This window comes from Condylura cristata, unplaced genomic scaffold, assembly GCF_000260355.1.
Source record: "Condylura cristata isolate star-nosed mole 26May11 unplaced genomic scaffold, ConCri1.0 scaffold00022, whole genome shotgun sequence".
Classification (NCBI taxonomy): Eukaryota; Metazoa; Chordata; class Mammalia; order Eulipotyphla; family Talpidae; genus Condylura; species Condylura cristata.
The window spans coordinates 19445691-19464425 of NW_004567123.1; the positions used below are offsets into that span (position 1 = coordinate 19445691).

At 36.2% G+C, this 18735-nt stretch overlaps 1 protein-coding gene across 3 annotated transcripts in view; it reads right to left on the reverse strand.

Moving 5' to 3' along the window:
* Nucleotides 1-18735, reverse strand: part of CBFA2T2 (core-binding factor, runt domain, alpha subunit 2; translocated to, 2) — a 92778-nt gene that overhangs the window by 51040 nt on the left and 23003 nt on the right. The window contains exon 1 of one of the 3 annotated variants that reach the window (XM_004687278.2): nt 13239-13584. The exons of the other annotated variants lie outside the window; for them this stretch is intronic. The gene's annotated coding sequence lies outside the window, so the exon portion shown is untranslated. Of the gene's footprint in view, nt 1-13238; nt 13585-18735 lie in introns of those variants that run through there. 3 annotated transcript variants of the gene reach the window in all.

The following is an 18735-nucleotide window of genomic DNA, read 5'->3' on the forward strand; positions in this document are numbered from 1 at the left end:
AAAAAAAAAAAAAAAAAAGATTGTCTTATTTTCTTAGCACATGGAAATCACTCAGACTACCTCTGTACATCAGATCTCTGCACAATAGCCACAAAAGGATCTTCTTTCAGACCTTCTATATATAAGCATATGCCATACTTTAGATTTCCTGCAGTATTTCATCCTGCAGGGTGAACTTGATAGTCAGACCAGCACTCTTACATCCTGACTGACCAGTGTTCACTTCTAATCAATAACAGATGTGGGAATGATGCCATGGTAGGCCTTATGCCAAAGTAACAATTTTTCTCCTATTCAGGCGCAAATACCCTTCTTAAGCTTCAAGTCATCCAAACAGAGCGAATGACATCTGGAAATACACTATAATGCCATGTGTTTGGCCTCTTTGGATGATAGCTGTAGGCACTGCAAGCAGCGGGTTGCTGTGCCAGCCAGGCTCCTGGGACGCGGCAGAGTACAGCGACTCCACAACAGTGCAATATGGAGAAAGTGCTAAAGCTTTAAGGAAAATACAACAAATTCTTACAAGCTGAAGTTCAGACAACAAATTCCCTTGATTATGGTTCCTTGTTACAAGTGGGAATTGTTTATTTCATTTCCATATTCATCTGAGGCCCAAAATTTCTATTTGTTCATAGTCTTAACTTCTTAACTCTTTATCCATTTTCCTGGGATCTATCTTTTGAAAACTAACATTCCCATGAAAATTAATAATCCATGTAAATTAATACTATGTGAGTTCACCCACTGTAACTACCCTAAAAATGTTACACAATTTTAAGAGATGTGAGAAAATCTGAATTGGGTATATAAACAACAAAAGAATCAGTTATAAAGGAAAAGGGGATGGAAATGGGGTATTTATTTTCAGTTTTATGTAACTGTTTGCATAAGTTTTTAAATAACTAGTAAAATTTTGATGTTATTTGTATACCTCCATTTATTCTTTTCTAATAATAATTAAAAAGTCACCAACTGATGACAAAGGAAAATTGATTTAAAAGTTTTTCTTCAGATGCCCACAGAGCAATATATACCTTTCTTAATCCATAATGACAACATAGCAGGTTTTCAATTTACCCAAGATTTGAACTGGGCAAGATTTTCTTGCTGGGGACAATGAAATAAAATCAGGAAGTAATGAGTCATAACTATCTTTACTTCCCATGTCCTGATAGTCACTTGTAAATGGTACACTAATACACAAGAATGGTGCTAACACTTTATATTTTATTTAAATAACACTAAGACAATGGGAAGAACCATCATCATTACCACTTTATTCAGTCAGAAGTTAAGGCTCAGAGAAGTCAAATTATGCTTCAAGGTCTTACATGAAAGGTGACAGCTCTGCTGGACACATCTATAACTGCATCAAAAGAAATCTAAACTGAATGATGCTAAGTGCATTGTAAGACTCAATGAAAATGTGCTCTATGACCAAGATAAATAAAAAAAAATAAACATTCATCATAGCTCAAAAAGATTTCACATTCTTTTATAGTTCTTTATTTCTTAACAAATTAAGAATGCAGAACATCTACAGAAAAAGTAGATCAAAGAAGACTGAAAAGTTGGAGTAATTCTGTAGGAATCCATTTATGTTCTTAAATGACAACCAGAGAGGCTTATGATAAGGTAATTCTACTCTGGCAAGTAAGTGGATTTGAGGAGCAGGGGAGGAAAACCATGGTTTTTCAAAATACTGGATCCACACCAAGGTCATCGTTCTCTTTCAAGGATAGTTTCTCAAAGTTAACAATAGAAAAGTCTCCTTAATCCATTCCCAAAATTCAGGTACCTTTAGAAAAAACAGAATAGTAAGTATAAGCACAAACACAAAAGGCATAAGAAAGGCCATCACTGTTCACTGAAATGACTATTTTAAAACAATAAAACCATATAATGTAACCACGTATTTAATACAGAGTTTTCCAGGAGAGGCTGAAGGATAGAGAACAAAACAAGCTAGAAAACAAAATCTCTTTGACAAATATTTCAGTAACAACACAATTAGCACCTATTCCAGTCATCTGTTAAGACAGCACAATCGTATTTTGGCATTAAACTAAACCTGGTATAGGAAAGTTGGAATAAACAAGGCAATAAATGAACTGGGTAAAGTACCAACTATAGGATCTCTCATGAACAACTCAACCCAACACAGAATATCAGTCCTACAGATGGAGCACATTTTAAGTTTGTAATGGTTGAACTTGTATTCCTCCTCCAAATCCTGTGATTTTTCATGAGTGTGAGCAGAGAAATATGAATATGCGGTAGCAAAAGACTACAGCTGTACTTGCAGATGTCGGCTGTTAGCTTTGTGATCGGCAACCATGCTGTCAGCCTTGCCGGCTCTCTCCTAGTCACTGCCTCATCAGTCTGCGCTCGTGCTGTGCCCAGAGGACTGAGAGGTTCTTCCTGCTGGACAGCAACCCTTGTGATCAAGCAAAGGAAAAAGCCTGTACCTGGGATCTAATAGCCATCATAGAAATGTCAAGATTATAACTGCTTGTCTCTTAATGAACAACTAACAAAACGTGCTAATGAGTTTTCTACTCCATAAAATAAAAACAATAACCCCTGGGTTGTATTTCCTACCCTTGGGGGCTGCTTGTAAGGATAAAAGGTTTTGAAAATTGAAAGCAAAATGAAAATATAAGGCTTTATTATAGTGGGGCCTGAATCCAAACAACATAAATGGAAGCTATTTTGGCAGAACAAATAACAATGTATGCTATCAGAGCAAACTTTTAAGTTCCAGTATCTACTTATATGTTGAGGAAATCTCAGATATAAATTAAATAAGCACAGAGCCTATAAAGCAAACTGCAACCTCTTTCTAAACTGCCTGCTTACATGTCTCAGACACTTTGGAGACCCCTTCTTTAAAATTCAACTCTAATCTCACATCTTCACTAACTCTCTCAGATATTCAACTGTACCTTGACAGATTAACTGCAATCTGACAACTGTATGCCACTAGTCATGTTGTTACCATAAGTAATTTGTTTCTGAGTCTGTCTTCCTTAGCCCATGTGAGCTCCTCGAGCACTTTACTTTTACAACCACAGATTATAACTCTTCCTAACTCCTGTTAAATAACTAAAAAAGCTTCTAAACCTTTTCTTTTAAGGCAGAACTTTCAAACTGTGCAAAGAATCACTGGAGTAGTGTGAATGTCATATGTACTGGGATTTTGATTTCTTCAGACTAAGATGGACAGTTAGAACATGTCAATATCTTTATGTGCTAAGATGTGAAAAGGTTGAAAAGTACTATATAAACCTGTGTGAAGATTTAACTTTTTAAATGATCGGTTAAACACTACATAAATGGTGACAATCAACTGAGGCATTCAAGAAAAAAATATGGTGACTAGAATAATTGTTTCACAATAATTGCCTGACTAGAAAATAAATGCTTCAGAACATGGGCATCAGGTAAAGCATCATATCCTGAAAGAGAAAAATAACAGCCACCTCGCATAGCAGTCAGTCTGTGTAAACACCATATGTCTGCTAATTTAATCAAAATAATCCCAATTTTTACTTTTTCATCTTGTAGATAAAAATGAAAAAGTTATTAGAAACATTTTAGAAATTATTCTACCACTCCAAGTGTCTAATAAAATACATATTCTCTTTTCAAACCTACCTTTGAAAGCATAAAAAACAATTTATAGACCACATTTAAAACAAATGGTGAGAGTTCAGTCTTCTGATTTCCATGCTTTTTTGTTTTTAAATAATCATTTATTTATGTATACAAGAACTGGGGTACAGGCCAGAGGTGCGGGAGGGGAGAGGATTCACCAGAGACAGAGTGGGGAGACAGGCGGATTGACTGTGGGGAGCACTGGGTGAGACAGGAGAGGTCTGCCACACCGTGTGGGTCATCTTCCTGGAATCATGCTGCAATGGTTGCCAACAGCTTTATAGTGCTGCGTTTTAATCTGTTGCACTACCAGGGAGGGCCCTTCATGCATTTTTCTTTTTTAAAATCATACTTTGCATCATTCCCCCACCCGAAATTTAAATTCTCTAGTCCTTTCCAGTCTACCTACAGCAAATTTTAGACTTTTCGTGTCTCTCTTGCCTAGACTACAGCAACCATCTCAAAATCTCCCTTACTCTAAAATTATCCTCATGAAATTCATCTTTTGCATAGAAGCCTCCATCAAAAAAAAGTGCCAAGTCACACTTCCCCGCCTTACAAAAAAAAAAAAAAAAGTAACTGCATGAATCTTTATATCCTACAGGATAAAATCTGAGCACAGCACAGGGTTATGCTGTATAACAGGTACTAACTACTCCTCCAGTCTTATTAATATCCTCCTCTTTTGACCTCACACTTTCATTGGGACATTTTTCTCCTCTTTCTGCAGACTTTTATTCATACATGAAGAAAGTTCTGGGCATAGTCTCTTTATGTAATACCTTTTCTCATTCTCACTATGCTAGGGGAGGTACAAAGCCTCTTCTAGTTGTATGTTCTCTAACCAGATGATGAAACAAGATTAAAAACCCAGAGTTTTTTCTTTTTGTTTTAGTCAAAAGGTGTAAAGGGGTTTCAATCTATGTTGGAAAAGGTGGATATGAAATGAGGACTCTCAGACATATACCCACAGAAAAAAAAAACTGAGAGGCTGATTTCCTGCAAAATTTACAAGTTTTATCACCTGATCTCTAATGAACATTGATTTGCGGAGTCTCACCCCATTCTAAGCTAGTGAACACACTGATTTGACTCCTCCTCCTTCCACCTTGCCCATAAATACAGCCTCCCTTCCCTGCCTGAAATCTCAAAACACTCACCTATGCCTTGCTACATAGTACGTGCATTTCCCAAAATGCAGTTTCTGAAATAAACTAAACTTCTGGTAATTGAACCTTGTCTCAGTTTACCTCTTTTCCTAGGGTGACAGAAGTTAGAGCAGGACTGAGTGACAACCTTCTTGATTTTCTGCTAGTTTTGTCTTTTATTGTATATATAAATTTTAAAATCATTTGAAAACAAATGACACTTAAAAGCAAAAAGATCTCAAATTGTTTTTAGAAAAGTATGTTTTATTAAATTAGTCCCTTACCATATGAATATTTCACAGATACCATCACCAAGACCTATTATTCTTTAAACCTTACTCCAATTCTTTAGTCCCTCTTGGTGATTTCCTGCCCATGCAGAAGAAATGAAGGCAGTATCACAAGTAAAATCAATATCATACCCCATAAAGAACTGTCACCCTTTACTTTCATCATGTGCACTAAAAAAAAAAATGAAAGGCATAATGTCTACTAATATCTACTATCTCCCTACATCCTTAAAATCATCGCTTTCTTAGTGAGGGCCCTCCTTAACTGTTTTTTACATAACTTTCTTTGACTTAACCTGGGTCTTTCTAATCCCTTTTCATTTCTCATTTTCATAACATATAAAAGTTTTTTAAATACATAAAAACCATACATATTTAGTTCACACACATACTTATTAGAATCTTTTTTATCTGTCTCTCCCAGTAGAATTTAATACCCATGAAGGCAGGATAATTATTTTTAAAGTAATGTATTTTTAAAAATTTAGTCCCTCCATCAGAGGTATGCACACTCAACCTAAGTCATTCCTTGATGTGTTCCTCACACAAAACTGCTCAGTTTTACTTTACCTTCCTAATTCTTCTCCCCTATTTTTAGGATACCAACATGTTACTGACCAGGTTGAATTAACCTAGCACTCAGATGCCTTAACCCCTCCATACTGAAATATCTGGTACCAAATAAACACAATCCCTATTGAAATACAAAATTACTATTCTATCTGGCACTAGATATGCTCAAACATGTTTATAAAGATATTTTCCAGTTAACTTTTCCCCAGAGGAATTTTTCTTTAGTCCTTAAGGACGTAGCTCCTCCTCCAAAGGGAGGAGATTATGGGGCAGAACTGTTAGGTCCTTTTGGGTTAGGATTCCTGACTGCCTTGTTGAGAACATCACAACTCATGTAACAATGTAGTTTCTCATCTAGTTTGGGAAACACACAGGCATCAAAGACACTTGCTTAGGCTATGTCCCTGGGGGCTGTGCCTCCACTATGTTTGGAATGACAAACTTCTTAAAAGCCTTGTCCCTGGGCATGCAGGACGCAGCTGCAGGGAACAGGCTGTACACGACAGTGGCCCCTTTAGGCCCAACCATTATTCCTTCTTTTCTTGGTCATCTTGGAAGGAAGGACCCAGAGGGGTCTTTGCTTTATTCACTAATGTAACTTCAGTACCTAGAACAGTACATAACAGGCATTTAATATGTATTTTAACAACTAACAGTGAGGGCAGATGTAACAATTACTTGATAGTACTCTTTTCCCTCCCCCAACATTCAATTCACTAACAAGTTCAGAAAATTCAACATACCTCCAAATGTACCAAATCACAACCTCTCTTGCTTCTGCTGCCATGAATCTAGTTCAGAATTATACTTTTTTACTTCTGGTCTTGTTGCCTTCAGATATGCCCCATACAATTCTTTCTCTATAGTATGGGAAGGTATGGCCATTTATAAAATACAAACTGGAGCAAATGATTGCCCTTATAACCCTTCATTGGTTACCTATGAGTCTTAGAATAAAATTTAAATTCCTTGTCCTGGCTCTCAAAACTCTACATGAGCTCCCTCCTATTTCTCTAATATCATCTCTAGTCTCTTCATCTACCACATTATAACTATAATGGCCATTTTTCTATTCACTGACAATATCAAACTTATTGCTGCCAGGTGGCCTTTGCAACTGCTTCTCTGTCTGAAGACTGAATACTCTTCAATCTGCTATCTATCAGGCCCTTTAGAAAAACCTCTACGATAAATGTTATTTGGATAATCAAGCACACACAGCTATTTGCCATACAGCAGTTTGGTTTGCTTATGAAAATGCTATTCCCATTTAAAAACAAACAAAAGGGCCCTCCCTGGTGCCACAGCAAATTAAAACAGAGCACTAAGAAGCTAAAGCCACTTCAGCATGAGTTCGATCCCCACCCACCTCAGAGGTGACCCACATGGCGCGGCAGACCTCTCCTGACACACCTGCTGCTCTCCTCAGCAGTGTACTTCGTCAGTCTGCCTGCTCTGCTCCCCACTCTGTCTGTGGTGAATCCTCTCACTGCCCCTGCACCTCTGGCCTGTACCCCAGTTCTGTATGCATAAATAAATAAATCTTAAAAAAAGAAAAACCAACATCTATCATCAGCTTCATCTTGGCATTCACCTCACAAATAGTATAGGACAGCTTATCTCCTTAAAGGTGATGAACCGAAAATTAGTCTCACACTATACTGCAAACTCCTTTCCCTATTCAGCTGATTTCACTGTCTAGCATGAGAGAATAAAAAACGAACCATACGTCTCACAGGCCACTAAAGACCCATTCTTCATGAGCACCAAAATAAAAACTAAAACCACTTGCACATACCTGTAGATAGCAACATCTACAGCAGTATCATGTCAACAATCTGTCCCATCTTTTATTAAGTTCTAAACTTTAAATGAAAGCACACTTACTTTGGAAAAGTCAGAAACTGTGTCAAATCTCAATTCTCCTCTTTCCTGATCTCTCTCGCCTCCTTATTTTCCACTGTTTAAATCAGAGAGCAAATTTTAAAGCTCTCAAAATACTCATCAAAAACTATAAATCCGAGGGCCTCCCTGGCAGCACAGGGGTTAAAGTCTCAGTGCTATAAACCTACTGCCAGCCCCTGTGGTATGAGTTCAATCCCTCCCCTGTCTCACCCTCTGCTCCCTTCAGCAGCGTATTTCTGTTGATCTGCCTGTTCTGCTCCCCACTCTGTCTCTGGTGAATCCTCTCACCCCTACTCCATACCACCTGCCTACATTTCAGTTCTTGTATGTATAAATACATTAAAAAAAATCTTAAAAAAAAAATAAAACAAAAACAAAACAAAACTACAAATCCCAGCCTGTTCTAAATGTAACTGTATCACTTTACCATGAGGCTTGCCTTCATAGAATCTGTCAAGTAAATGTTGGCTGCCAGGGGTTCTTCAAATCCTAGGACTTTTTAAAACTCTAAATTTGGAAAAATGGTTACTTTAAATATCAGAATTATTAACTCAGTTAATATGAAATGTTGTAAACTCCAGATTTTACTTTAAGACTACATGGCACAGCTAAACATTCAGCAGTCAAAAGATCTCAGTTATGATTACTCTTGATTTTCTGGGCTGTTTACTTGTAAAGGCTACCAGACCCAGGCCCAGATACTCTTCACTAGAAGGAGTAGTGACTTTTGTCCAGATTACAATACACTCTATTAGTAGTCAATAACATTTTAATTTAGGGATTGAAACATGGTACTTAATCTGCCTGGTTACAAATTTATTACAAATAAATTATTGTTTTAAACCAGTAACCAAAATGGAACACAATTTGTTTACTAGTGAAGACACCTAGGATAACAACCTCCTATTTGTGGTATTTATCTTAAATAAACTGGAACAACCATTTGTGCAAATACCTAGGGCAAACAAAATAATGCAATATTAAAGGCTTAACTAATCCTAATTGAAGTTTTCCCACAAAATGTACTGTTTTAAACTAGGTCCCTTTCTTAACGTACTGCCCATTTGATTACATTTAATGAAATAAAAAGCAAATGACTAAAATTTTTGTCTCCAACCTAGGAACCCATTGGGCCATGTTTTGCTTGAGCATTATGGGTATAGAATGAAATATTTATAGTAGTGACTAAAATCTTCCATAAAAGCTCATCCAAAGTCTGAAAGCTTTACTATTCAGAAACACATTCATCTTCAGACATTTAAGATTTACTATTTCGCTTGTGATACTTTTTTTTTACATTTCATATTTATGTAGGAGATGGTGAAGGGGAGAAAAAGGGTGTAATTAGTTTTGCTTGTAAAACGTTCATCACAGTTGTAGTGCCAACCGAGCTATACAGCCTATTGGGGGTCTAATAGATTTCAGGGTATTATAGTTTGAGTAATAGAGGTGGGGGTTGTGGTGGAAATCAATAAATGACTACTACTTCTTTGCACAGACCCATATGGAAGTAATCAAGCGCAAGGGTGGCAGCTGGGGCCAATAACAGTCACCTGCAGTTGAGGGACATGGGGGTTTCAGATGGGTTTTTAATGCTAATTTCCTACAGAAACAATGAGCTAGAAAGAGCAGAGTAACAGACGAGGCCGGATGAAGAGAGACCAGCCAGAACAATGGCTGCACCTGGTGCTGGAAGCAGAGGGACAGAGCAGGCACGTGCCCGCCGGCAGCAGAGGGCACATCTGTCACCCTCAAAGTGGCCCATCCCCCAGCTCTTCAAGCAGAGCAAGTAATGCAAGGTCCCTGCACATTAACAGCTTGCCACACAGCAACAGGTTTGAGTTTTTAAGGCTGCTGCATTCTCTACATGCACTCTTCTCCCATGACTAAGAATTAGTTAAAGGAACAGGACTGGTTCTCTAGCTAAAGAAAGGCATTAAAAATATTCAAGAAACACATTTTAACTAAGTCTTTTAGTTACTGTGACTCTGACTTTGGGAGAGAGTACTAGAAAAGTCACATGGTAAGAGAATTCTTATTGCCTATTAATGCAGCAAGAATCATGCTTGTTATTTTCAAATATAAACTTTAGAGCCCACAATAAAAGCTGCTTTTATAGGTAAGAAAATTAGGATCTTTTAAAGGTGAAGGTTAAATTAGCTGATGGTTACCCAACCTAATACCAAAGACTACAGTGTCTTTTTACTATCTTTTTCTCCACCTGCCCTAACTACCACAGCCAAATGAAAATACACACTATTTACTTCAAAACTTCAGGTATGAGGAGCAACTGCAGATATAGGTACATATATATTCTATACAGAACTGCAACTAATGTTGCCAGAAATCTCTAACGAGTTGCTTAGGATTGAATAATAATGGATTTCCATTAGCAGTTGCTTTAAACAAAGCATAGAATTGCTTTAGCAGGTTTTGGCATGCTTTAGAAAGTAAATCCATGTACATTTCAAGTTTCCCAGTATAAATGTGGTGCCACCTAGATCTTAAAAGTTAAATGCTGTTTGGAAAGCCCATGAGCAAGAACATAAAAACCAATTATAGTAGGTTGTTTTTCTGCACCATTCAGTCACACTTAATTCCTGTATTTATTGACTTGAACTTGGAAGGAAAATTAAACCCAAACAGTCCACCACAGTAGAAAACTTAGACCTTCCTGGTATAAACCACAAGTTTAAAATGGGATGGGGCGGGGGTTAAAGGATATGTGGGTACATAAAGAAGTGGCTCAGAAGCAAACAATTATTTATGGGTTTGGAAAGAGCAACAACAACTAGGCACAACTAAAACACAGTAGATATTGCTGGGTAGGAGTGCTTTTCACACAGCGATTTAAGGCCCTGGGGTCTAATGGAAAGTGTCCCTGGCCATCACCCACTATGCTTCTTCTAAATACTAGGAATCCATGTCCTTCCTGTTCTTCTAAGTTTCTTTCAAATATAGTACCCAGGAAGGTGTCCTGAATCCCTTAGTGGCAGTAATTTCCAGAACTAACCCACTTTTGTGTATTGGTAGGTACATTTTTTAAAATCTCCTCTACAAAACATCTTTATCCCTTATTATCACAAATAGGTAATTAAAAAAAAGTGCGTAAAGTGAAATGTGCTGGAGATTTAGAAGACAATTCCAACTGAAGTTTAGTTACCAACTACCAACTAGGTTATCAAACTAGTTCAGGCAGACATTTCCATTCTACTATTCTTCCCTCAACTTGCTTCATGAAGTATATAAAATAATGCCTTTGTCTAGAATGACTAGATTATCTGTAAGACCCTTTTCAATCCCAATATGTTCCATAAATCATCCCTGGAGATTGAGGAGCACTTCTAGCATTAACTGATCTTAAAATAATCTTCAATGACCTGATTCAAGCAATCTTTCAGCTCCACCTGAATTCTTCCAGTTGTATATAAATTATGTCCACTAAAACTCAAAAGCATTCTTTCATGATGTTCCAAAGATGCCATTCAAATGTCAATATCTGGTGGTGGTAATTACAGAGGGACTATACCTGAGAGGAGAAAGCACACACTGCACAAAAAGGTAGAGTGATATCGACATCTCTCCCTCTCTCTATCTATAAAATTTTGTCACTTTCATTTCAAATGTACTACATTGTTGCATTATAATCTTTGGCATAACAATCCTTGGTTGGGTCATTCCTGTAAGTCAACTTAAGAAGTTTTTTCTTTTGATGATAATAAAGCTTCTAAGAATGTTTTCATAATCTTAGAAAGTACTATGATTTTCTCCAGTATTCAATTCAAAAATAAGTAACAAGCAACTACTTTCCTGAACTGTGCAGACATAGTAGGACTTTTAATCAACTCCCGTTATTTGCAGGCAGTTGTGGATATTCACATATTAAGTCATTTTTTTAATATATTTATTAAAACTAACACAAAAGTATTCCTAGTAATAACATACAGTAAGACACAATCCTTTCTTTAGGCATTTCACAGTTGACCCCAGCCTACATACTACATTAGTCAGCATTAAGTCCTTTCTCTGCACTCAATCCAAAGAGCGTGTCCCCTAGGTACTAGGAGCACTACCTGCTCACTGAAGGAGTATCCTGTAAATTCCATATAAACACTGCATCTTCTCAAATACTCAGTCAAGTCCTCAACTATGCTGAACACTGCACCTATCAAAACAGAAATTCAAAAAATTCTTACTAAATTATTTAGTCATTTGGCATAAAAGAACACATAAAAAGATCTCTTGAAATGTCCTCCCTGCCAAGAAATCTGATAGCAAAACTGAAGGAAGAAGCTGAATAGTACTATACTGTAACTGTAATATAATTACCCATTGGATATAGATGATGGCTGAAGAACTTGCAGCAACAGCAGTACTTTTTAAGTTCTTATTTGAGAATTAGCAGAATTCTCAAGGAAAAAAGAAGAATTTAAAGTGTTATCACAAAGCAGTATAATTCAGCATCTCATTTGTTCACTTTTTTGAAGTTCTTCTGTACTGACATAACAGGCTCATCTGCATCACAATACTTAAGAATACTCTCTATAGCATGTATAATCATAGTTAAGGCTTAACAAAGCTAGCATATCATATTTCTAACAGATAAGGATTCTGAGAGGAAGGTACAGAGAGTAAAAGGGTACCTGAAAACTAGAGCTATATTAAGACCCATTTGTAGTCTGAGAATTTGAAGTTAAAAATGCAAAAAAATTAGGACACCATAAACTAATGAACTAGAAACTTCTGGAACTAACTTGCATACCTTCAATGTGCCAGACAATTTTCTCCTTACAGTGACATGAGGTAGGAACTGTACAAAACAGAGATTCAGAAGTAGCTTGCTTGAGATCAGAGAAGTAATGAGTTAAAAAATGACCTATATAATGTGTGTATATGTATATGTGCGCACACACACACACACAGATGTATCCATATCCATACATCTATAGGAAGATCATATTCATGATGTATGGTATGGAGACTGGAAAAATATGAATACATATACAGAAATAGCAAAAAGCTAAATTATGTATAACAAAGATCACAAAACATAGTAGCTACATATTTACTGGTACCATAAGCTACTCTAAACTCAATAATTCAAGTCAAATTTATTGATGTTACTTATTTATTTTGTACATACAAAGTAAATAGAAAAAAATAACAGGAATAAAATGTAATTAAAATACATTAAAAGATACTGTTAGTTCTACTGAATATATCTTTTAGCTGTCATTTATCTGAGTACACTGAAATAAAGTCTGGCATCAGGAAAGAGTAGTCCATGAGCCATCTTTTTTTAGCATTGCCTATATGCAGTATGCATACCAAAGGAGAAAAAATTCCCCCAAAACATCACAGAAAGACTCAGTGTGAAATACCTTGTAGAAATATTTGTGGGTCTATATGCCTAGCCACAGAATTCATACATTATGTTTGATTAAAGTTTCCTTTATAAAATGCATGATATTCAAGTATAAAAGTAGTAATGAAAAATTAGACATGTGAACAAAATGAAATGTTAAAAAAAACCCTGAGTACCCAATTCTGCACTCATATTAAATATAAAAAATTTCAATCCCAATCTGAAATAATCAGAAAGCTTTGAAAGGCAAAGATTTGTCTACTTTAACCCCCAAAACTAAATTAAAATGTTACTTACCCCAAATGCCCAGATTACAACAATTCAGGTTCTTAATAAACCAAATATATTTCAAATAGATATTAAAGAGCTTGTCTTTTTCCTCCTAATCTTCAAAGCCCAGCCTGAGACCAGCCTTCTTCCTTCTTTCATTAGCTGGACATGTGTCAGCTCTCTCACATCTGCGATTTCTCACTGACTAGAGCTGCTTGTCCCATTCCAGGGAAACACAGATGGATCCCAGATGGGAAGGTCCTGCCAAACAGACCAGCTCTTCACCTTGCCAGAATCCCCAGATACAGTCAGTCTCTCTGTCTCTCTCTTTTTTCTACCTCCCTCCAGCTCCCTCTCCCTCCACTACCCTTCCAACCCTCCCTGTTACCAGGGCTCTTTGCCAGCTGATGTCACTAAGTACACACCTCCCAGTGGCTCCTGGCCAATCTGACATTAACTTGTTAAGTACGTGTAATTTGTTTATGGCTGACAATAACAGCAGCAAGAATACTGTGCAAAACCTATCTGTGCAAGTCCCTAGTGGAATAACATGTAGAGATATAGAGACTCACATTTCTTGGAACATTAAAATGTTTAACAATTACTACTTAAAGTCCTGCATATTATCTGGTTTCTGCTATTGTTTAACAGCTTCTGCTTTTTGAGCCAATTTTTAAATCCTACATATGACAAATTACTCTTTAAAATGAATTATTAAAAATCTGCTTTGAACATATAATTGGATGAAAAATGTAAAGTTGCAAATTAATTTGGAAGAATAGAAACAGAAATGTATGTAAATGAGTCAACCAGGCTGCCTCTCAGATCCAGACTTGGTAGCACTGCAAAACTGGCACGTGATTAAAATAAGACAATGCAGGCAACATGGTTCTGATGCTATAAAAGATTATAAATGAAAAATGGGGACACAAGGCAAAAACTATTTAAAAATAAAGCAAATATGAATGTGATAAACAGTAGAATGTTTTACATTAAAGGAAGTGCTGTTTCACAAAGAAGAATAAAAGTAAAAATCATTTCAGAATATATAAACAAAGAGAACCCAGAGAAGACTGAACTGCTCAAGGTCAGAGTTTAATCGCATATACTCCCCCAAATATCTGGCATATAATAGCTGCTCAGACAACTTCTGCTAAATGAAACTTATTGAAAACTGACACTGTACGCTGTTATACAAGATGTTATCACTGGGGTAAACTGGGTAGGTAAAGGGTCCACTGGACCAGCCTGTATTTGTTTTCCTTCTTGTTTGCTTGTAACCTCCAGTGAAGGAAGTTCCTATATCGTAAAATAATAACTTTACAAACGAGGAGGAGAGTGGAGGGGATTGTATGTTTCCTGGGTCACCTAATGAGGACAGATATCCTGCACTAAAATTTACATGAATAGCTTAGGAAAAAAAAAGATCCTCCATATACATATTAAATAGATGTGGTTATAATTCTTTAACTCTCAATTTTCTATCATACCTGTAATATCTGGAATCTGTAAATAATTTTTTGCCTCATGGCAAATTTTGGCAAATAGAAAGGAAAATTATTTCTGTTAAGGGCAACTTACTAAGTTTCAGTTGTTCATCCCAGTGGTGGTGATATTAATAACAGCAGCAGCAGGCTAAGCGCTCAATAGGTGAAAAGACTGTTCTAACTGCTTAAATCTTCATAAAAGCCCTGTGTTATAGGGACTCCATTTCAACATGGTAGGTAAATAAAGTAAGACATGCAACAGTTAAGTAACTTTGTCATTTCACCCACCCAGTATTGCTACCAGGTAGCCTGGATCCACAGCCAGAGCAATATACGCAATTATTGTCTAGGAGGAAAATGAATCAAAAGATGCAACTGGATTTCTGACTCAGGCCAAAGCAAAGCTATCATGTCATGAAAGCACCCAAGTGGCCTTAAGAAGAGATCCAGATGAGTGAGGAACTGAGATCTCTGGCCAATGACAACATCAGCTTTCTCCATACCAAACCACTATCATCCAGCTAAGTCACTTTGCAGTTCTAACCCGTAAGAACTGCACAAAAGGGTAACTATTACCTAAAAAAGAGGACAATGGTTCTTTTAATCTTAGCACTTGCATTATAGAACTTAACCACCATTTCCCACTAAAAGGAAAAGCAGGGTTACTAAAAAAAAAAAAAAAATGTTGGCTCCAGATATGGTAGGAGGTGGAGAGGAGCAGGAAATATACAAAATTTGTCATATCACTAAACAAGTAATTTTAAAAAAGAAAAAGACACCTGTTAGAAATTTTCAATCTCAGTTCTTACTCTAGAGCTTCAAAAAAAAAGTAACTAAACTATCAGCAAACATTACTTATAGACTTGTGTCCAAGAGACTAAGAAGCCAACTTGAAGACATTCCTGCTAAGATGGGATAATTTGAGCATCAATTAAAAATAATAACTCCAATAGAATAAAACAAAGGAAAATATTTAAATACATTAACTGTAGAATGGTAATTTAAAAGCTGGTCTTTTTGAGGATACTAGGAATCAGTTCATTATTCTGACACTAGTGAATCAAGCATTTTACCTGTATTCCTATATGAACCTCTAGGTAATAAATTGTTGGTGAAAATTAATCCTTATCGAAGCAAACTGAAAAAAAGCAAAAATGAAAAAATTTTATACTTTCAATATCATTTTACAAATCCAAAATGTAGTCTAGAGAATGATCATCAATTATCATTGATATTAAATGAATACTATATGCACATTAATGTCCTTCCTAATAAAACTATACATGGGTTTATAGTTTGTTGATTTTCATTTTTACTTTGTTACAATTACCATTTTTTTCCTTCTGATCCCTTACACTCCTGCGATGAGTGAAACCATCCGGTATTTTTCTTTTTCTGGCTTATAACGAAAATCAACAAACAACTATAAACCAGAGACATTTAACTGGGGTGGGATGAGCACATGGGACTATAGTGATGGCACACGGGTGAATTGGTGGCGCAAAATCCACAGGGATTACAACTACGATGAAAAACTATATAAAATGAAAAATGATGAAAAAAAAAAAAAACAACAAAAACCCTATTCTTGCCCCAGGGCTATAAATACTGGATGACTGGATTAAATAATCTCAAAAAAGAAAGGAAAAGAAACATACCACCACCAATGAAGCATTCTTGACTAAATTCCTGTATCTCAGGATAATGTAAAATAATATACTTGTCAAGTTATAAGAATATATAGCTTTTATTATCTCTCAGGAGACTTTATATGGATAATACAACTGAATGTCCATATTCCTATAAAATTTCAAGCCAGGTATTTATTGAACTCTATTTTAATTTTAAAAACAAGTAAGGTTGGTGTCACTGATGTGCCAAAGGTTATAACATGAACCAGGAGAAACTTCTGTCTCCTGCTGGCCTAATCTCTCAGAACAAAACTAAAACAGTAGCTATCTAGGTAAATGTCATCTGTAGAAATGTGATGCACTCGGTCCATTATATAGAAGTGTGTGTGTGTGTATCCCTAACATTTAAAAAATAAGTTTAACATTTAAGAAATAATGCAAAATTTATTCACTTTAAATGTACAATTCAATAATTTTTAGAGTAAATTTATAGAGTTGTATGTACAACTATTACATTTTCACTTCTGGACATTCCATCACCCCAAAAGATCCAGTATCTCCATTTATAGGAAATTCCATTTATATCCACAGTCCCAGGAAACTACTAGTCTTCACCCTGTCTCTATCAGTTTGCCATTCCTGTTCATATAATATATTGTCTTTTGTGTCTGACTTCTTTAGCTTAGGGTAAGATTTCTAAGGTTCATTTGTATTATGGTATCAGTATGACTTCCTTTTAATTGTTGAGTAGTATTCTACTGATATAGATAGACCCACATTGTGTTTATTCACCAGCAGATGGACAGTTGGATTGTTTCCAATTTTTGATTACTGAGTAATGCTACTAGAACAGTACAAGTTTAAAATGAATGCTTTTAACAATTCTGTTCTGTTTTATGTGCTTTTTGGGGGAGAAGATTTGCCAAGCTCCTTATTCCACCTTAGTGAATTTCTTTTAAATGGTAATTTCTCTAGATCATTTTAAGAAGATTTATACTTTTATTATAGCTTGTCTGATTTCGATGTCAAAATTAGAAGATTATAAAAACATATCTGTATTTTCTTCTTCTTCATTAAAAAAAAAAAAAAAGAACTGGTGTTCAGTTCAGAGGTGTAGGGGCAGTGAGAGGATTCACCATGGTCAGAGTGGGGTGCAGAACAGGCTGACTGATGAAGTACACTGCTGAGGAGAGCAGCGGGTGAGACAGGAGAGGTCTGCTGCACCATGTGGTTTACCTCCAGGGCTGGGGATGGAACTTCCACTGAAGTGGCTGTGGCTAGCTTGTCGTGCTGCGCCTTAACCCGATGCACCACCAGGGAGGGCCTATATTTTCTTCTATTAATCTCACAGTTTATTTTCTTTTTCAGTTCATTCCTAAGTCCAAGAGAATTTACTTTGAATATACAGAAAATAGGAGATTGAAAAGCCTAAAATATAAGTTCTATACCTACTGCTAAAACTTATCTATTACTCAGAAAAAATTAAAGTCTGAAAACCTTAAAAGTGAACCTACAGATGAATATTAAAAATCACAAGATGGCCACTTGTAATAAGGGAGATGCAAATTAAAACCACAATGAGGTACCACCTCACCCCATTGAGAATGGCACATCTTCAAACAACTAGCAACAACAAATGTTGGCGAGGATGTGGAGAAAAAGGAACTCTCCTGCACTGCTGGAGAGAATGCAAACTAGTACAACCACTATGGAAAACTGTTTGGAGGTTCCTCAAACTGCTAAACATGGAGCTTCCCTATGACCCAGAAATCCCACTCCTAGGTATCTACCCAAAAGACACAAAAACACTATTCAAAAAGTTACCTGCACCCCCATGTTTATTGCTGCTTTATTCACAATTGGAAAGACATGGAAACAGTCCAAATGCCCAAAAATGGATGACTAGATTAAAAAGATGTGGTTCATATACACAATGGAATATGAACAGGCGAGAAAATAATGATAATGATGAACAGCTATATACCAGAGATATTTTGTGGGGGTGGAGTGGGGAATGGGATAAAAAACAGTGGGGGGAGGGAAATGCACTGGACTATGGTGATGGCACACAGGTGATTTGGTGATGGGAAGCCCAAGGGGATTACAACTGAGATGGAAAAATGCACAAAATTATGTAAAAATAAACTATTATATACATATATATAAAAAAGGGAAATATTTCATAAATAAAAAAATCACAAGACGGCACATTCATAACCAGAACAACCTAGAGATACTACTACTTTCCTTGCAAATTTCCCAGGTTTTATCTTGGGATTATTTTTTCTTACACTCCAGGAAAGTGTTTGCTAAAAAACTTGAAACAAATGTAGTGGAGGATAATATTTATTTCAGAGAGATTTTTACAAATGGTTTTGCTGAATCCTTCATTCAAAAAAGCAGAAA